Consider the following 22526-nt stretch of genomic DNA (forward strand, 5'->3'; position numbering starts at 1 on the left):
GATTTTACATTTAACACTGCTCAGTATTTTAATTGCCTCTATTTGTCATTTTATACGCCACGTTAATGTAAGTGATGCTCTTATACTGGGGCTGCTAGATAGCTTCAGTGTCTGGCTCACGCTTAATGTCCATAATAACATTTATTCGTTGATCATTTCAGTCATCAAGCTTTAGATTTTAGACAATCATGGGTTCAATCTTGATAATTTTTTTTTATCTTATGAAAGTTTTAAAAAGATTTAGTTTTATTTGCCTAAAACATAAATCACGGGTCTGAATGTTTAACTTATTGTAAGAAGGCATTTAGACCGCTTTGGCAGTGACAGGTGCTGAAAGATGAATTTTATAGGTTGGGTTGGACGCAGCAGGAGCGAGAGGTCAATTTTCAGTTCGGGGTTTGGCAGTAAAGATGTCTAGATGGAGAAGACACTCTATAGCCATCAGATTAAACTTTATGTCTTGGTGGTGATTACCAAGATGGAATGCGCACATGTTTAGGCATCAAAACATTAGGCATCATTGACTTGCAGACTTTATACATGCTTACAGAAGACTCACACGTCAACATTTACTCAGAGAAGAAGAACCCACAAAATGTCAATATTCCAACAGAAACCAAACTAGTAAACATATACTTGTTGAATGCCCTATTCTTAAGGTTATCAGATGATTTTTTTATCTGGAGAGACTTTAAATGGAACATTTTTAAATGTGAATCCTTTTAAAATTGTTACATTTTTATTAAAAGTAAACCTATACTTTTTTAACTTATTAATATTTTTATTTTGTGTATTTTATCTTATGTAATATTTATTGCTGTTGATGCCTTTTAATTGTTAAAAATATTTTTTAAATTATAGAAAAGCGATATTTATAGAATATGGTAAACTTGAACTGTTGAACCATTTAGGCAATAGCTTTGAACTACTCTTACAAATGCAGTGCCCCTTAAATAAATCCTTTTACATTAGACATTCCATGTTGAACACTTCTTTTGCTATGTACATTCTTAAGTTTATGACAGCAGTCCAGAAAACTAAATCTATTGCCATACAGGCAAAAAAAAAAAAAAACACTTTAAGAATCATGATAATGCTAACAAAATCTCATTTTGAGCACTCTTTCCATACATCAGTGCAATCGGAGGGGCATAATTAGCATGTTGGTTTATTGGCATGAGTTTCCACATTTTTTTTCACATATTTGCATTTGAAATGTTTTTATAATTATAAAAAAATGGTTATTTATAAAATATGGAAAACTTGATCTTTATTTTTTTTGCCATGACATAGCCTGAGAAGCTGATATGGGAATAAACTCAAAACTCTCCCACAACTGCTTACAGAGAAAAGCGGCAAAGTCTTTTCAAAGTATTTTTGAGATAATTATTTTGTATCTCACAGAAACTTTAGCTGCGTTAATTTAGGTCGCAATCGCTGTATTATCATATACACTAACTCAGAATGATCATTTTCTGTGTCTAAACTATTAATAACTAGATGAATTCAAAGGGATGAGGAGGTACAGTGGTCTCGTTGTACAAGAATAGGAACTGGAGCTGATACTTTTTCTTGCAATTAAGAGTTTATATTTTACAATTCAGATATTTCTGAGAGCTGTGTGATACAAACTCTTTAGGGCAGTATTGTGATACAGTTTGAATACTCATAATTGTGTGGAAAAAAGTCTGAATTATTAAAAATATTGTCAGAATTGGCAGATATAAACCCAATGTTCTGGTACTGTAGTCAATTTACCTCTATTTGGATTATTATTTAACATTATTAAATCTACAAATCTATGACATTAAGTCTACATCTGCAGTCTCTAGAAGTATGATGACTGGGAAGCACATTTTTGGAAATTTGTTAACATCTGATATCCCACTATTTTTTTAACTAATTTTGGTGAATAGCAGATGCTGTTATGCATATCTTTTCTTGTAGTTTTTTTCCGTGTCATGCTTGTGGTTTTGAATCATTTAGGCAATAGCTTTGAACCACTCATGCAGTGCCTCTTGAATAAATCCTTTTACACTTGGACAACCCCTGTTGAACACATCTTTTGCTATGCTTGTTCTTAAGTTCAAGACGTCAGTCCAGAAAACTGAATCTGTTGCCATACAGGCAAAAATCTACTTCAAGAACGATGTCAATGGTGAACGAATCTCATTACAAGCGCTCATCAGCACGATTTGTAGGGGCATAATCAACACGTCGGCTTATAGGCATGAGTTTCCATATTTGCCTAATGGCGATTTTTGCATTTTAAGCAATTAGCATCCAGTTCCAAAGACATTCTGATAGTATTTTGAATCCTTAATTCGTTTGTTTTTGCATGGACAATGGATCAACTTCAGACATTTGTACTCCAATCCTCAATTTTATGGGATTATAGACCTGAAATAGTTTGTCCATTTTAGTAAATCTGGGCCTATGTGTTTTAAAATCCGTTCAACATAATAATTATGTTTGACTATCTCAAATGCGATGGAATCATAGTCTTAAGATAAAAAACTACACTAAGCAACTGACCAAGATTCAATTGAGCACATATTCATTGCACTACATTGCACTGATTCATTTATTTGAACTGTACATACCCAGTGCACATGGACATTTCTAATTTTGTACACCCCCACTGTAAATATACATTTGTAATTATGTTTATCTATCTGCACACTTCTGATTACTAATAGCAACCTGTAAATAATTATTTATTGTAAATCTCTGTTCATAGCTAATACAACCTGTGTATAATGTTGATAGTATATCCGTCTGTAAATATTACCATAGTTTTTCCTATAACTCCACTTTAAACTTATACCTGTATCCTGCACTTGCTGCTATTGCACTGCTGGTTAGACCTGAACTGCTTTTCGTTGCCTTGTACATGTGTAATGACAATAAAGTTGAATCTAATCTTATCTAAAAGATCTAAGGACTTGATCTAGTTTTTGGCAAATAGTGTTGACTATAAAGATAACAATCAGTGTAATCTTTGTGTATTGTGTTTATCACATTCTTAAATTATCAACCAATAGGCAATGTATTTCTAAACCTTTATACAGATACATTTTGAAAATAATTTAGCCTGTGGTAGAATTACACTACAGCATTAGAGGGAAAAATGATCAAATTCAAATCTCATTATATAGGAATACTCACATAAAGCTGTGTGAATGTGATGTTTTGTCTGCAGAAATGATTTGGTGAAGACCTTTATTCAAGCACTGAAAGCTCCATTGACCCTGCAGGTGACATTCTTATAATTAGAAGGAATCTATTGATTTAAGTAGTGCACATTTTAAAATCGATAACATATGAAGTGTAGTCTTTAAAGGAGTAGATATATTTGGAGTGGGTTAGTTCTGAGCACACTGTACAAGCTGAGTTGCTGGCACTGGAATAGAGGTAAAGGCTTTTGCTGCCACACCTTTTTATGGCACTTTTACGGAGAATGAATTGCAGGCATTAGAGTGTCACCAGCAGATGTGATCATTAGCATCAAATATCAGAAGATGATGTCAATGGATACGCATGTTCAGCCATGTAATGATGTTGTGAACTTGTGTTACTGACTGACGTTCAAAAATATTACCTTCTTTATTTTCCTCATGGATTACGCAGAAGAAAATATAGAAAAAAATGGACGGCAAAATGAACTAAAGGTTGTGGAATGTTTCACGCTGCAGCTGAATTATTGTGATGAAGTTTAAGTCGTCCACAGTGAGATGACATTACTGCAGCAACAGCAGGATAATAAGCAAAACGTATGCCGTAATACTCTGAAAATGCGTTTAATGTAATGTACAGGGAAATAATTTCTTGCACTAAGCTGCTTAAAGGAGAACGCTGTTGAAGAAAACTGATCAGGATGGTTGTAATTACTGTAAATGGAACTGGAATTTCAAGATATTTAGAAGAAGATGGAGTCATTTGTAATACATGCTCAGGAAACAGAATCATTTAGACTAACATAGTATAAAATAGTAGACAATACACCCTTTTCACATTTTCTGGTTTCTTAGTAGTGGAAGTCATCATTCTTATTTGTTGAAATAATAAAAGAAAAACTCCACATGGTGTTATCCAGACTTTCAGAAAAAGGAAAAAAATAGTGCGAGACTGATGATGGCGGCCAGAGGAGAGAATATACAGTCAAATTCACTGTCCTGTCCCCATAGACACTGCATTAGAAACCCCTCGCACAAGCGGTAATTTGTTTTTTTGTAATATGAAGCAAAGATGATATACTACATACATGAATACATATGTTCATACGTTTAAAAAAGTCGAAGGTTTAAGAAAAGGATTTAAGATGCTGATGACTGTTAAAACACATCATAATAGATTGTGAAAAGGGTATATAAATATCATTTAAAATTTTCTTTGTTTTAATGGTTTTTTAAAATGACAATAAATGTCATGTTTACAAATTGCTTGACCAGCATGACAGAACTGATCAGAAAACATAGATAGGTAAAAGGTGAAAATATTTTCCTTAAATATTAAATCTATGAAAAATATATTACATAAAACATAATGCAAATATTATAGGGTTAGTTTACCCAAAAATAGAAATTTGCTTAATAATTACTCACCTTTATGTCGCTCCAGTCCCCTAAGATGTTAGTTCATCTTTAGAACTCAAATTAAGATATTTGAGATTAAATAAAAGAGCTTTCTCATCTTTCATAGACAGCAAGAGTCCTGAAAAATTGAAAGTCAAGAAAAGGAACCAAAAACATTTTCTGTAACTGTAATCACACGCAAGCGCCAAAAACTTTGGGCAAAAAAGACTGTGTATATAACTTTGTTCACCTTTGTCTCTTTTCCCACATCAGGTCAGGGTGCGAGTTTGCTATAGGCAAAACATACTGCCATTACAGTCTCTAAATTATAATGCAAAGTACCACATTTAATGACATGTTTTACGCTTAACTCAGAACTAAACTTACCTAATAACTTCAGTTGAGTGCAATAAATCATTTTGTGACATAATAATGTATAGTCAAGCCCAAAATTATTCATACCCCAGTGTGTATGAATAATTTTAGGATTGGCTGTAGTTGTGTGTTTATTAGACATGTTGTGTCAATACAAACCCTTAAATACACTGCTCTGTTTTCTTTTCCAGTTATCTATACAAGTGCCCACTGACCTAGATTTACTACTGATCACAGAGCTGTGTATTACTGACCAGATTTTCATGATTCTTGCAGCTTTCAGTTTTAGATATTTTTAAATTTCATTTCAATTAATCGCACAGTCCTACAGTTTATGAAGCGCAGCTGTCAAATCCAGATCCTGGAGGGCCGCAGCTCTGCACATTTTAGTTCCAACCCTGCTTCAACACACTTACCTAGGTTTCAAACATAAGGACTCGATTAGTTTGATCGTGTGTTTAATTAGGGTTGAAACTAAACTGTACAAATCTGCGGGCCTCCATGAACTGGATTTGACACCTGTGCTATGGAGGGTCAGAGAGCTCTCTGGTTTTATCTTAAATATCTTAATCTTATTCTGAATATAAACTTTAATAAATCTTCAGGTACTCCTTCAGCACAGTTTTTTATGATTCATTGGGTCCTCCGATGCTTTTGGTCATTCACATTAGAGGTCCCATTTAACAGTTTGCGTGTATTTGTAAAATACTAATCATTTTTATAAAATTGCATAGTTTAAAAATAGACTTTGGAGCACTTACCCCACACCTAACCCTAAACCTACCCCCTTCTAAACAACATAAATAAGCAGCAGGCAAATAAAAGTGGAGTCACATGTATTTTTTGCAAAACAAGTATACCAGTTAAGCCTTAGGATGTCTTTATATGAAGAACAGAGTTCATAAGTTTTAAATCACTGAAAATGATTTGACTCCCACTGCTGATATCGTCCAATTTAAAAAGATTTTCTAATTTATTAGCGTAAAGCAATTAGTCTTGAGACACAGAGATAACCAATTGCATTTGACAACCGAAGCTGACGTAAGATGCTTTTCTGGCTTCAATATTTGAATTGATCACTGACAACATTGACAACATTCGAGCTGAGCAGTAAATGGAGATGGCAATCACGTCAATTCCTTCCAGAAACAACCTGTGCTTCCTCTAAAGACTAGGAATATTCATATCTTTTTAATAAATGGTGACTGTAGTTTTACAGTGTTCAGCATATATGAGTACACCCCTCACAAATCTCTCATTTAAATAAATATTTTCTATAGGAAGCTATACAATATTATATTTGTGCATAATAGCTTACGATAATGGTTTAAAAATTAGATACCCAAATTTATATGTTATAGAAAAATATTAAATAGCATTTTCAAAAATAGCAAAAATCAAGAGAAAAAATAGCAATAGCAAAAACAAAAAAATATATACAATTTTGTTGAAATGTTGTAGTTTGTAATTTTTATGCAATATTTTGCATGAATTTAGATGTATTATCTTTTCATTTCTAAAGATATTCTGGCTAAAATATTATTTAGAGAAACAGAAATACAAATTTTCAAAATACTCATCAATGTTGAACACTGTATCTGCCTGCTATATCCTGTGTTTTGTATCGACAAAAAGTTGGGTAAGTTCATAAACTTAAATTTTATGTAATGGTTAGAGATCAAGTTTCTATATTAAGTTATTTTGTGTCCAACATCAATCATAAACCACTCTGTAATGTACCTAAGCTCAATATCCTATAATGCACATTATGGTTGTATTATCCTATAATGCACATCTTTCGGTTGTCATAGACATGCATTTAACAAACAAACGCCACTGTCTCCAGAGAATGACCCTTCTAAAAAAACAAACACAAGGTCATATGAGTCTGTTATGTCACCATCCTTTCTTGAAGTCTGCCTGCTCTGTGTTACGATTCACTTTTTCCTTCTTGCTCAGCCACATGATTTAGTGTTAATCCCAGTCTGTGAGCATGACATCAGGTTCGGTGTCAAATAACGGGCTCGTTTCATCGAAGCGTAACCTGTTGCTCTTTCTCTCATCTATCCCTCTGTCCCTCTTTGGTTTTCTCATTCATGCCTCCTTCACACTTCAGGCCACACACGATGCCCTCTTTTCGTTCATTGCTTCTTAAAGATCACATTGACCACCCTCCACTCAAAGCGGCCCGCTTAGTGCTGAGTGTGTGGACCTGACAAGATAAAGTCTGTCTGGATCTCCTGAAGCCACGGTGACTGGCAAGGAGCACGATTCCTTAATAAACAGCTTCCAGAATAGACCCAGTGGCCTTGAACAGGCTTTTAGGAGGGTGTGCGATTTTACAAATGGGCATGTTGACAGTGGAGAAGGGTTGGGAGATGTGTGTGGCACTGCATATTGCTCTATGATTATGGAGACTCTGTAATGATAGCATTGCAAAAGTGAGTCAGTATGAGGCTGCGCGCTATAAATTGTGCATTTGCATTAATATTGGAGTGGGGCTGAAATAAAACAGGTGTCACGTTAATATATTACTTCACAAAGGTTCTAATGTAATGGCTTAGTCTTACCGTAATATTAAAACATCCAGCCTGCTTGTGGCAGTTTGAGAGGGCTGAAGAGCAGAACTGCTAAAATGTTCTCTCGATTATTTTGTTGTGCTGTCTAAAGGGATAGTTCACCCAACAAGGGCATCTGCTGTGTAAAACCTTTGCTGGATAAGTTGGTGGTTTATTCCACTTTGGTGACCCCTGATGAATAAAAGGACTAAGCCAAAGAAAAATGAATGACTGAATTTAGCATATTCACAGTTTATTTTTCAATACAAAGGAAGTTTATAGAAGTATAAAATACCTGAATAATTTACCGCCAACTTATCCAGCACATTTTTATGCAGCGGATGCCCTTCCAGCCGCAACCCATCTCTGGGAAACATCTACACACTCATTCATACACGCATTTATACACTACGGACAATTTAGCCTACCCAATTCACCTGTACTACATGTCTTTCCGGAGGAAACCCACGCGAACGCAGGGGGAACATGCAAACTCCACACAGAAACACCAACTGAGCTGAGCTCAGGTTCAAACCAGAGACCCAGCGACCTTGTTGCTGTAAGGCGACAGCACTACCTGCGCCACTGCGTCACCCGTTTTAATATTTTATGTCCATATTTATCTTATACTTACCTGAAATAGTTTAATAAAGACTGGGTAGAGTCACGCTGCTATAAAAGAGCAGCTCGAGCTTAGTTGAAGTGGGAGTAGTGGTGTGAAGGTTGGTTGTAAAGTTTTGGAGAATCTGGAAAACGAATACCTTGTATATATTTATTTATTTTGTTACATTTTAAGTTATTTATTTCTTTATTTAGTTTTTTTTTTTTTTTTTTTTCGGGCTGTACTGTTATTTATGGGATTTTCCACCATTCACTGTAAATAAACTCACCTTGTACCATAGTGCTACGTCGGCTGAGCCATCTTTTTTTTTTTTTACCCATTCACAAATGTCTCTGCATAACAGATATCTATAATTTTAAAAATATTACAATGCAGAACAGTGGCTACTGCTTTCCAGTATTCTTCAATAAACCTTTAGTGTTTATCAAAAAGAAAAGTAAGTGTGTAAATGATGGCAATTTGAATGTTTGAATAAGCTTTTCAATTAAAAGTCTTCTGTGAGTATATGGACCTTTATTACAAGATGTTTATGAGGCGTGTAGCCATTCCTTAAATGGTTTTACTATTTAATTATTTTTTAACTACATGTATACATTTATAAATATATATAGTTGAAGTCAGAATCATTAGCCCCCCCTGTTTATTTTTTTAACGGAGAGAAGATTTGTTTCAATATTTGACTAGATATTTTTCAAGACACTTCTATACAGCTTAAAGTGACATTTAAAGGCTTAACGAGGTTAATTAGGTTAACTAGGCTGGTAGGTAATTAGACAAGTTATTGTATAATGATGGCTTGTTCTGTAGACTATCAAAAAAAATAACTTAAAGGGCTAATAAAATTAACAATTGATAATACTAATAATATTGATAATTATATATATAAAACAGCTTTTTTTCTAGCCAAAATAAAACAAATAAGACTTTCTCCAGAAGAAAAAAATATTATCAGACATACTGTGAAAATGTCCTTCCTCTGTTTAACATCAGTATTTAAAAAAGAAAATAAAGATTTAAAGGGGGGCTAATAATTCTGACTTCAACTGTATTTTGTATTTTATCATCTTTATTAAAAAATTTTTTATAACCACTTATTTGAGGTGTTTCTAATGCAGTTTTTTTATGGGCAAGACAGTAAATGTGATTTGTAAATGTTCTTTCTTCTGATGCCTGGATTCTTTTAGTCAAGCTATTATTTTTTTATTATTATTTAAGCACATAGAAATGTCAAAAAATGTATTCATTGCACTCTCCGCTTCACTGTGCTCCAAGTTTACCCAACTATGACAACATCCGCTGCTGAAAAACCCATGAAAAGCGTCCATTGTGGCTGATTTTCTTTTTCTGTTGTCCTGCCATGCTGTAATAATGACATTTCTGTCCTGGCAGGACAACAAGAATTGGGCTCACTGTAACCCTACTAATGAAACACCCAGAGTATTGAGCATTAGTGAAGTTTAAGCCTCTTACTTGGCATCTGAAATGTCATTATTATGATGCCCCATTTTCCCAAATCTCCCTATTTTCACCACAACATGGTGCAGAAATCACGACACAGGCACTGTCTGTGAACTCTCATCCAAGATGGACAGATTCCAACATCCTTTTCTGTTTTTTTTTTTTTTTTTTTTTTTTTGTGACACACACACATACACAAACACACACATGAATACAGACAAAATATTGTACTGAAAGCCACTGTTTCTCCTAAAAGTCAAGATCTAAAAACCAAAGTAGCAGCATTCTCATTTTTTGAAACCTGTAAACATGATGTAACTAACTAAATAAATTTGTAATAATAATAATAAAACCTATTGTTCAGCAACTTGTCAAGGAAAAGTTTTCATTTTCATTTAGCTGTTGTATTTAGCATAAGCATCATACAACAATGGGACCCCAGAGTAAAAAATGACTGAGAATCACTGTTATGAGCAACAATTGTTAGAGGCTAAAACATTACAATGTCAATGCAAAAATATGTTTATAATTTGTTTGTCATATTTAAATAGCTTTTTCCCAGCCGAGGACATCCTTAGACATCACTAATAGGAGGTTTGGTATACCTCAAAATATACTGTAGCTAAGTGATACACTACACACACACACAAACACACAGATTTCCAGCAGGGATAGTGTAGCATTACCTCATACCTGCTAACATCACAATGCACTCTTTGGCATGCGTCTCCTTCATGATGGATCGCACACAAATGTATGAGCGCTTGCTTTTAGTGTATTTCACAATATGTCCTCTAAGCCAACAGTAACGGGATATGTACTGCATGACCTGATATGGTTGTACAACTGCATTGATAAAGTGCTGTTGTATATTCCACACCTCAGCGGTGTCTCTGTCTTCCTGGAGATCTGGTATCATGAAATATTCACGTGAACCCAGTGACCTTGATTAGCTGCTTCATGAGTATTTGATTAGATTTGAACTTAACTCGGCAGGAAAGTAAATCTCCTCAAGCGGCATGGCTAAACCACTGTGCTAATTTGTATCCGTTTAACTGCAGTGTAAATTCTATTTATGTTTATGCCATCGAGACATGGTGGATTATTAACATTACAAATACATAGCTACATATTAGCTACACCTTATTAGGTACACCTTGCTAGTACTGGGTTGGACCCACTTTTGCCTTTGAAATTGCCTTAATCCTTCATGGCACAGATTCAACAAGGTACTGGAAATATTTCTCAGAGATTTTGGTCCATATTGACATGATAGCATCACACAGTTGCTGCAGATTTGTCAGCTGCACAACCATGATGCGATTCTCCCATTCATCCACATCCTAAAGAATTCTATTGAATTGAGATCTGGTGACTGTGGAGGCCATTTGAATACAGTGATCTCATTGACATGTTCAGGAAACCAGTCTGAGATGATTCACGCTTTATGACATGGTGAGTTTTCCTGCCGGAAGTAGCCATCAGATGGGTACACTGTGGTCATAAAGCGATGGACATGGTCAGCAACTATACTCAGGTAGGCTGTGGTGTTGACATGTTGCTCAATTGGTACTAATGGATTCAAAGTGTGCCGAGAAATTATCCCCCACACCATTACACCACCAGCAGCCTGAACCATTGATACAAGGCAGGATGGATCTATGCTTTCATGTTGTTGATGCCAAATTCTGACCTTATCATCCGAATATCGCAGCAGAAAACAAAACTCATCAGACCAGGCAACATTTTTCCTATCTTCTATTGTTAAATTTTGTTTAGCCTGTGAATTGTAGCCTCAGTTTCCTGTTCCTAGCTGACAGAAGTGAGACCCAGCAGTGTGGTGTTTTGCTGCTGTAGCCCATCTGCCTCAAGGTTGGATGTGTTGTACATTCAGAGATGCTCTTCTGCATACCTTGGTTGTAACGAGTGGTTATTTGAGTTACTGTTGCTTTTCTATCAGCTCGACCCAGTCTGCCTATTCTCTTCTGACCTTTGGTATCAACAAAACATTTGCGTCCACTGAACTGCTGCTCACTGGATATTTTCTCTTTTTCGAACCATTCTCTGTAAACCCTATAGATGGTTGTGCGTGAAAAACCCAGTAGATCAGCAGTTTCTGGAATACTGATGCTCAGTTTGAACTGCAGCAGATCGTCTTGACCATGTCTACATGCCTAAATGCATTGAGTTGCTGTCACGTGATTGGCTGATTAGAAATTTGCGTTAACGAGCAGTTGGACAGGTGTACCTAATAAAGTGGCCGGTGAGTGTGTATAAAAGCACATTTTAATTAAATATATATTGTTTAATATTATTTTACATCATTTTTAATTAACAATTTTACACATGCAGTTCATTTTCCATCAAAGAAATAGAATTTTATAATAGAATTTTAACTACAATATAAACATTTTTGCAAAAAATTTAAAGAAGCGATGCAGTGGCTCAGTAGGTAGTGCTGTCGCTCTACAGCAAGAAGGTCGCTGGGTTGCTGATTCGAGCCTCGACTGTGTGGAGTTTGCATGTTCTCCCTGCGTTCGCGTGGGTTTCCCCCACAGTCCAAAGATGTGGTACAGGTGAATTGGGTTGGCTAAATTGTGGGTAGTGTATGAGTGTGTGTGGATGTTTCCAAGAAATGGGTTGCGGCTGGAAGGGCATCCGCTGCGTAAAAACATGCTGGATAAGTTGGTGGTTCATTCTGCTGTGACGACCCCAGATTAATAAAAGTGCTAAGCCGAAAAGAAAATAAATGAATGTTTAAAGAATTTATATGATGCACGGCGGTGGATAGAGCTGCCACCTCACAGCAAAAAGGTCGCTAGTTCAAGCTTCAGCTGAGTCAGTTGGAGTTTCAGTGTGGAGTTTGCATGTTCTCCTCGTGTTCCCATGGGTTTCCTTCGGGTGCTCCGGTTTCCCCCACAAGTTTATGGGTGTTTTCCAGTGATGGGTTGCAGCTGGAAGGGCATCCGCTGCGTAAAACATATGCTGGATAAACTGGCGGTTCATTTCGCTGTGGTGACCACAGGTTAATAAATAGACTAAGCTGAAAGAAAAGGAATGAACAAATGAATGAATGAAAATATTTATATTTGATATTTTGTTTCATCAAAGACAATTTGTAATAATTAAATTACTTATTTGTAATTCTTACAAGTCAATCTATTTAAAGAAATTACATTACATTTGTGCTTGATATTTTTCAATATTTATAAATAAGTGTGTGTGTAATCTACTTATATTCATGATGCTCACAAATGAGTTAAAATATCCTCTCATCTCTCCAATGTAGAAATGCATTGTGATCACTGGCTGTCAAGTTCACTTAAAGTTTTGCTTGGTTTATTAAAAATGCAGCGAGCTTTCCTAAGAGTGAAAGAGAGAAAGAGATCACTGTCAGAAAGCAAAGAGACCATAATTAATCTAAGCGTCATCACACCATAAAACACATCTTCTGACATTTATTTTATGTGATAGTCTGTCTTAACTTAATAAATACATGGAGAGAGAGGATCATTTAAATATTTTTTTCTCTTTAAATTATGCATCAAACTTCATCTTATGCTAATCTTTTTGCTTGTTGAAATGGCTGCACGACTGTAAAACTAATCTAATAAAACTATATAGGTCATGATTACATTCACAACACGAGCCATGGCAACCGGTTTATTTTTATTCCCAGATCATATGATCACGATTAAACTGTTTCTGCGTAGTCACCATCTCCTCAATCTTCATCTTTATCCTCACCACCCCGTCTTTCCATATATGCAGGAAAGAGATATTTACGATCTATATCCATAACTCAAATCATCAGTACTGTCACGCAGAGACTGATAGATATTGTGTAGCGTTTCTCTTAAGTGTTTCCTCCTCGCTGCCAAAAGAATCACTCTCTCCATCCTCATAAAACGGGGAGACTTCATCATGTGTGGCCGAACCTCCTCACACTTGTATCCAATCCAAATGCTTCTAATGCCAAAGATGCTCCATCACACGGCCGCTTGTAAAAATAGCTGCTTTCAATTCGGATCTGAGGAGCTGAATGAAGTCTGAAGGGAAAAACATATTTTTTTTTGCGTGTGTGCGTGAGAGTCTGATATCCTTAGAAACACTACATATATATCACTTGGCTATTCCCATCAGAGTCTGTTTATTTTGAAAAACGGAAATATTTGAAGTGGTGTTCATTTTGTTCATTAGATATGAGAGTTGAAGTTAAGGCCAAACCCCTAAAGGTGATGTACTCACAGCGAATGCTCCTTTTCCGTCTTTGTTTGGTGTAAAAAGGAGTTTGAAATACCTGAGTGTGGAATGTATATTGTGTTAGTGAATCTCCCAACCGCCCACCCTGCTGAGATTGATGTTTAGATGAATATGTTAATATGAGCACCTCGTGTTTTTTTTTTCTCAAAAGCAAAGTCAACACACAACTGCGGCTCCAGACTAACATTTCAGATCTTAATTCATTCATTTTCTTTCAGCTTTTCCACATTTTGCAAAGCGGAATGAACCTCCAACTATTCCAGCATCTGTTTTGCGCAGCAAATGCCTTTCCAGCTACAACCCACTACTGTGAAGCGTCCATACCTACTCATTCATACACACTCATACACTACAGCCAATTTAGTTTTTTCAATTCACCTATAGACCTTTTTCTTGGAACGCAAAATTACCCATAATGCTTTGCGTGTATGCGCAAGGAGAATGCGAAGAATTTCCGGTCAGCAGCTGATGCGTGTAAACAGTCACATTTGGACAGCTTTGAAACAATAGTTTTAATCTATTTTACCTGCTTTTATCCTCTTTGAACTAATACTGTTGTCCATCAGCACCATCTCCTGGACTGATCATTTAAAGAAATGCGATCTAATAGGATGGAAAACAGCTGCTGTGAGGCATTTCCCCCTCGTTGTCAGACGGCATCTTCTGCAGTTTAAATGAAGCCTTGTCATCGCAAAAGTCAACGTTTTCCTCTTTATTTCAAATATATAACCAGCCCAAACAAATGTAATTCACCAAAATGTTGGACACACACACGTAGCCTGTACTGTGCCACTGACACACTGATTTAATAACTGTGACAAAGTGAAAATATAGGCTAGTGTCATTTCGAAATGACAGAAAAACACAAAACGTGGTAAAAACAACACACGAAATAAAACACAAACGGCTCGCAATTAGAATGAACAGCAAAACAGCCAGTAGAGTATAAATAACAGACTTTTATTGTTCATTTTTGTAAATTGCAAGACTTTCATACCTGTTAAGTTTCATGCCAGTATTCTGGTTTGCTCTCTCTGTGTGTGTGTGTGTGTGTGTGTGTGTGTGTGTGTGTGTGTGTGTGTTAAAGAGCCGCTGAGCTAACAGCTGACAGGCCGGGAACGCACACACCCACTGTATTTCTGACGGGCAAACACGTGAACTAGGAGAACGTTTTTCTCGTATTTCTGACGCGCTTGAACCACATGTGACTGATTATAACGGCTTTAACAGACACATTTCAAAGTTGTGTGTCACAAAAACACTCTGTTATCCATTAAAAACGTCATTGAAACCCATTTTGGAGCACAAATTACCAGTTGTACTCGCAGTAAACGGAAGTTTTTAGCATTCTACCGGAAGACGCTGGTCGCTATGGCGCCCTCCATGCAGCAGCGATGAAAAAGGTCTATACTGCATCTCTTTGGACTGCGGGGGAAACTGGAGCACCTGGAAAAGACCCACACCAACATCGGGAGAACATGCAAACTCCACACTGAAACGCCAGCTGGCCCAGCCCGGAGTGGAAATAGCGACCTTCCTGCTGTAGGGCAACAGTGCTAACCACTGAGCCACCATGCCGCTCACATTTCAGACCTTTTCTGTGTAAACGGACCAAAATGAAAGGTTTTGAAAATTAAGGGTTGCTATCTATAATCGCTTCTAGACTAAATTAGTTCCTCAATTTATCAAGCCCCTATTGTCATGCTATCAGAAGACTAGCCTCTGACTAGTAACGCAACGGAGAACCAACATCTAACTTTCTGTTTCCACTTGTACACACATACCTAGTGTGTGTGTGTATGGTCATTTGATGCGTTTTTGGTTGTATAGTGCAGATGGGAATTGTTTCTCTGTAAAGCTGTGAAAACGACAGTATGGATAAGGAGCATTTTTATTCTAAAGTGCATTTAAAAAAAAAAAAAAAAAAATGCATAAGTGTAAACTAGTAGAAATAAAAAATGTGCAGCTTGTGGCACCAAGACCCGATTTGTCAGCACTGCACATGTAACAGTAATAATATTAAGTTTAATATCTTAGAAATGCACATTTGAGAGTAGAGTAGCAGAATAAGATTAATATAAGCAGGATTGTGAGTGTTTTTGGATGGTGGTTAAGTATTTAGATTGTTAGGCGACCATTAAGAGTTTTCTCAATGGATGACAAAAAACATTGCTGCAGCCCTGACTCAAGTTTTATTTATGGAGAAAATGAAAAAGCGCTGCAGTGCTTGGGTGTTTGTCTGAAAAATGTGTATTCCAAACAATGTATGAAGCTGATTGGTCAGTTCCTGGAATTAACAAACTTGCACGCTGCCATCAATTGCGATCTCCAGCAGTTGATCTGATTGCACAGGCATGCTGTATTTACCTGATTTGTTGACAAATTGGTTGCGGATCCATTCCTTGGCAGTTTGTGAGTCCTTCATTGGGCCTTTCCCTCTTCGCATAGAAACTTTCCCAAGCTTTATAGTTTTATAGCTTGTGGGTTATATTTTGATGCTCAAGTGACCGAGATGTAAAGAGGGAATATGGTAATTTTTTAACATAAACAAACTTTTCAGATTAAAAGATCGTTCAGACTCAGATAATAAATAAAATGAAAATCATTTATTATTTCTTGTGCTCAATTGATCCACGGACCAGTACTGGTCCACAGCCTGGTGGTTGGGGATTACTGTTTTAGAAGAAATCTGACCGTTCTCCAATCATTCTCCATTGACCGCAATGGTCCAAAGTTGCTAAAAGTACAAAAAAGGAACTAAAAACTGTCAAAACATTTCATTTGACTTCAATGGTTCAACTCTAACCATACAGGGCTCAAAGAATACTTTTGTGTGGCAAATAAACAGTAAAAATTACTTTTGTTGTATTGCCATTAGAGTCATGCAAGAATCATAATGCACACCTGATCTGTTGCAGAAGACATTGGCGAGCAAAGGTGGTTTTACAGTTTTTTACATGCACAAAAATATTCTGGGAGCTTTTGTATGATTACTGTTGAAGTCGCATGGAATGTTTTAACAATATTTTTGAACATCCTGTGACCAATGTTGTCTATAGAGAGTCAGAGATCTCTCAGATTTCATCTATAATATCTTCACTTATGTTTTGAAGATGAACGGAGGTCTAGAACGGTTTGTAATAATCTGGGGGTGAGTAAATAATAAAGGTAATTTCATTTTTATGTGAACTAACCCTTTACCCAGCATTCAAATTCACCTCTTCATAGGTGTACTGAATAAATAAACCCATTCTACACCGTTTATAAGTCAGTGAGAAAGTATGAAGTAAGTTTAAATACCTTGTTTTAGTCTGCTTTCTCACAACATATCTCTTACCATGTTAAGTCAGTGAGCAGGTAGTCATTTGTGGCTATTATAACAGATGCAACCACATGAATTTTTACACTCCAAAAACAAACACAAGTATATTTTGGTCTAACTATGTGGTTTATAATGAACAAGCTCAAAATATTTATTTCCTAATTTACATTTTGTCTGCTTGTGATCCAACTGACAAAATGCCTCTTAATTCCAAGAGTAAACAGAGCTTTAACTGTATTGATTGCAGTGATTCCATACTATAAATAATGTCCATATCCTTAGTTTGTTGACAGTTTAATTTGGAGCTGATTGACAGGGTGTAATAAATAACAGCATGAATGGCAAAGATCACAGTTTATGTGTATTAGCCACATTCAAAACACATTTGAGCCTGACTCTAAACACTCAGAGACCCTTTCAGGCTGTGTTTGTAACACTGTATGCAATAAGTCTGAGTGCAATGGAAGCATACATGTGGCGATATGCGAAGGGCATTTGTCGACATTAACGCATTGTGGTGTGGGTAGACATGTTAACTCAAGGCCACATGCGGCGAGACCCCTGCTTTCAGTTATCACATCCAATAATGTGACTTGACAATGTTATGAAGTGATATATTCCCCACTTTGACCTGTCGTAATGCTTGAAATCAGCATTGAGTGCTACTCTATGACAAGTTCTATCCTCTGTTTCTAGACAAGTTGTCAAAACTAGCGCTGAATTGTCTTTGATCGCATCTTTGTTTTGATTGGTCGGTAGGCTCGTGGCTCAAAAAAGATGTTATGCTTTGAAAAACAAGTAGATAATGTGAGGTAAATGTCATAAGAGATTATCTTTGTGCACCGTTCTTCGGCCAGACGGAGCGCTTAGAGAGTGATTTGTCAGCAAACTGAAGGAGAGAGTGCTAGCGCTGTAGGCTAATGTAACTAAAGCGAGCAAATTCTCAATGCAGCCACGTATATGGTATAGTTCAAAATGCTGATGCTGGCGTTTCAGCCTGCTCTCAGTTTCAGGGCTTCGTGAGCTTGTTTTTCTTGGATTCAGAACAGCCATATGACCCAGAGGGTCTGGCGTCTCTGAAACAACTCTGGATTAGCAAAATTGGAGCCTCCATGATTGGATCAGATCGAAACGAAGAGGGACATAAAAACTATATATATGGATTGTGTGGGGATGGAGAGATATGTAATCGTAGATGCTGTATTTATGGAAATGGATTCGCATTATTGACATGGGAAGAGGTGTGGGAGACGGGAGGGCATTAGACCACTCGTTTACACTTTTCTCATATGATGTTTGTGACGCATACTTTAAGATATCGGAGTCTTCTCCGTGCTAATTTAACATGACCACTTTTAATTTAGTGCAACTTGCTTGACCTTATGAACACCGTCTGGCTCTCTTTTACCAAGTTGTGAGGTTTAATGTGAGACATAGAATCACATTGTACAGGATTTTATCCTGAAGTTTAAAAGTATTCTGAAGTTTAAGATAAAATTTGTAGCTTTAGTTTTGGATCTCCAGGCTTTTATTATTTACAAAGAAATTTTATTTATTTTGTGCACAGGTTAAAATTAAAACAAAAAAGTGCTGTCAGGAAATAAAATATATTCATAATTTATTATTATTATTATCATTATGTAAACCAGCTTTTGTAAATGTTTTAATATTTCACAATTAAATAATTCATCATTTTTAAATGGTTTTATTAAGTGTTTACCCAGGTCCCAACTATTTCAAAATACAGCAAAAACAGTTAAATTAAGAATTAATTTACAAATCTGAAAAAATTTCATTTTTATTTTAAAATATTTGTTATTCCTACGTTAATTAGTCTTCTGTTTTATGTGAAATCATTCTAATATGCTGATTTGTGCTCAGTTATTAATAGCTGTTCTTACGCATTGCTTTTAATGTCACTTTGATTTTTAATGTAGATTTCCTGAATAAAAGAATTAGTTTCCAGTAAAATGCACACAAACACACAGCCCAAACATTTGATAGTTAGTATTTAACAGTTTCTGCATAAATATTAAGCAGCACAATTATTAACAACATTGGTGGTAATATTTTTAAGAAACAAATGAGCATATTAATGTGAATTCTGAAAATTCTGCTTTTGTGGTCACAGCAATAAATTACACTTTAAAATATAATAAAATACAAAAGAGTTAAATGATAGTAATATTATTAGCGCATAAATGCAAAATAAAACTTAAGTCTTGTGTACTCAACAATGAGTACCATTTTTATTTTATTCATTCATTTTCTTTTCGGCTTAGTTCTTTTTTTAATCATGTGTCGCCACAGCGGAATGAACCGCCATCTTATCCAGCATATGTATTATGCAGCGGATGCCCTTCCAGCTGCAACCCATCACTGGGAAGCATCCATACACACTCATTTACACACATACACTACGGACAATTTAGCTTCGCCAATTCACCTATACCACATCTTTTGGGGGAACACCAGAGCGGAAACCCACATGAACATGGAGAGAACAAGCAAGCTCCACACAGAAATGCCAACTGACCCAGCCGAGGCTTGAACCAGCGACCTTCTTGCTGTGAGGCGATCGTGCTACCTACTGAGCCACCGTGACACCCTTGTTTAATTTTATTTAATTTTTAATTTATTTTTATTTTAGTTAAGTATGCAAGAAAGAACTTTTTCATGCATTATAAAACACACTGTACTGAGAAAAATGATTCAAAGATGATTCCTTGAATTTACAAAAAAAAAAAAAAAAAAAAAAAAAAAATTGGTACTGTAAGTGAATGTAAACAGTTTATTTGGGTTGAATTAAATTTAAATTTACCAAACCTTTATGTTAGAGTTGGGAAATCAATTTAATCCAGTGCTTTGATTTGTCCATATTTTATCTGAATTTGGGTTTAAACAACCCAACATTTTTGGAGTATTTTGATCATTAAACAACAAGTGTAATATTTAAGTTGAGGTTTCAGCCTCTGAAGACTGGTTAAGTCCATATCCCTGTTCATTAGCATGAGTCCTGCACTGGCCTCTGATTGACTTCTAACAGCACCCACACTTTTAGATTGTGTGTGTGTTGAGTGGGAACTAGTGTCTATTAGTTTTTTGCACAGTGGCTGTTCGCAGCAGAGAGTGCTGATGACTGGAAACAAGAGAAGAGTTAACAGTTGAGTTCAGTATAGGGAGCCCAGGAGCCCTTAGAGAACAGAAGTAGAAAACAAAAAAATAATTAGGACACATAATCTACATTTATAATGTACTGTAGTTTTGTTTATCGTCACCTTAGAATTATAAGGTTCTATCTGACATTTTTGTCCAAATTGAGTTATTGACATATTCCTATTAAAGGACAACGTATTTACATTATGAGATGTTTTTATAAGTTGTTTACATTTCAAGACTTTTTATTTAAAAAAACAAATGCTGCACACATACTGTTTGCTTTATGGAATGCAAAAACTTTGAAGCTCAATATCTCAAAATCATTCAGAACGCAGATAAAACCTTCAATATATATTTTAATAAAGCTATATTTGGCTTTTTTTGTGCTATTCTTTATTTAAAAGTTAACCTAGTTTTTTTTTTATCTAGCGTTTTGACTTTGTTTAATCAATATTTAAATAATTTTAGTTTAAACAGCATCATGGCTCCCATTTTATCATAAACATGTGACCAAATGTCCAGCATGTTTGTATGCTCAAATCATCTCCAAGCTCCTTTTAGCTTAACCAGCAAGACTGTGTTTATTGGATCAATTTTACTAATATATAAAAAATAAACAAGAATTAAACTGCTTTTCACCACACCATGCACAACATTGCAGTGCTTTTAGCAATGACTTTAAGAGGAAAGACCCATTTTAATGAAAGCAGCCTACGTCCTCCACCTCAGCAAAGATTTTTAACTACATTTTACCCAAGCAAATTAACACCGCCAAACCAATTCATCATGGGTAAGGCGAGAGCAGCTCGGAGCATTTGAGCATTTCCCACTGGAGTTGTTACAGGTCCCTGTTTGTGTTTAGACGTGACCTTCAGCTGTCTGGCGATCCCGATGCTTGTCCTTTTTTTGGCCGGGCGTCTCAGCCAGCTCCTTAGATCCTGTGGCAGGGGAAGCATTTATAACTGGCTGGATTGCCGCATCCTGCTCCTCCTCATGGGACGAGGACATATACCACAAGTGCCTGAGCCCCATTAACATACTGCTCTCTGAAAGACAAACCTAATCAAAAATAGACGTGTCAGTGCTTCGGTATGCAAGCTTATCACGCAATCTGACCCACAGGGGCAAGGCCAAGTTCACTGCAACATATCCGTAACACTAAAAAGTGAAGGTCCAGACTCAATCTGAGGCCAAGATTGTGACTTGGAAGGTGATGGTGGTGCGATGCAGGAGAGCTGTTTACACCTACTGGTGACTATTTGATGCCTGTACTCCAAAATACTTTCTGTGCTCGCTCCTGTAAAAAGAGTTTTTTGGATATGTGCAGGCTTAAAAATAGGCTAGGCCAATTTAAAAATATATTTTTTATTACGAGGATGCATGTGCATACTGTATATGGGTCAAAGACTCAAAATAAAAAGTGTAACAGCTTGAATTTTTTTCTGACATTAAAATGCGCACAGTAAAAATAAATATGGTTGCCTTCAATTTTTAAGCTGAATCAAATTAACTTTATCAGTCCATTGAACTTATATTAAACTGACTTAAAACAACCTTTACTTTTAAATGTAGTTAGAATATGATTAACTTAGCTTAATAAGTTACAATGACCTAAACATATGCTGTCAGGACTTATTTATTGTATAATCTTTTACAGTGTGCCTATTAACTCAACTTTCTGAGCAAAATATAAACAAATGTCACATGTTTGCAGGAGAAAAATGTAAATAAATGTCATTGATTGTAGTTTATATGCCTCAAAAGAAGACCCATTTGAGAACAGGAACCATTTGAATAAAAGACTCTATTTAAGCATCAAAGGTGCAAAATGCTAATTAATTGTCAACTGAAATCTTTCTATTTTGCCACTATCCTTAGTGACATTTTTTTTTTTTTTTTTACAGATTTCCTTTATTTATGTAAAATATCATACAAATGCATAAGAACACATATACTTTTTTTTGTAAATTACAGGCAAGTATTTATCTTCTACAAAAAAATACACCTATACCGAGTTATCATGGAACATTATTTTAGCCAAATATAAGCAATTATATTCACAAAGATGAAAAAAGTTAGTTTTATTTTTATTTGTATAAAACCACTATTTAAATTGAATTTGATGTGGACATCAAAATGGCATGTAGTGTCTTTAACCCATATAGGATATAGTGTGAACAGGGCAAAAATAGGTA

At 35.8% G+C, this 22526-nt stretch overlaps 1 protein-coding gene across 6 annotated transcripts in view; it reads left to right on the forward strand.

The window, feature by feature from the left end:
* mybpc2a (myosin binding protein Ca) overlaps positions 1 to 22526 on the forward strand; it is a 68332-nt gene that overhangs the window by 6945 nt on the left and 38861 nt on the right.

The sequence above is a fragment of the Danio rerio genome, chromosome 3, assembly GCF_049306965.1.
Source record: "Danio rerio strain Tuebingen ecotype United States chromosome 3, GRCz12tu, whole genome shotgun sequence".
NCBI classification, from domain to species: domain Eukaryota; kingdom Metazoa; phylum Chordata; class Actinopteri; order Cypriniformes; family Danionidae; genus Danio; species Danio rerio.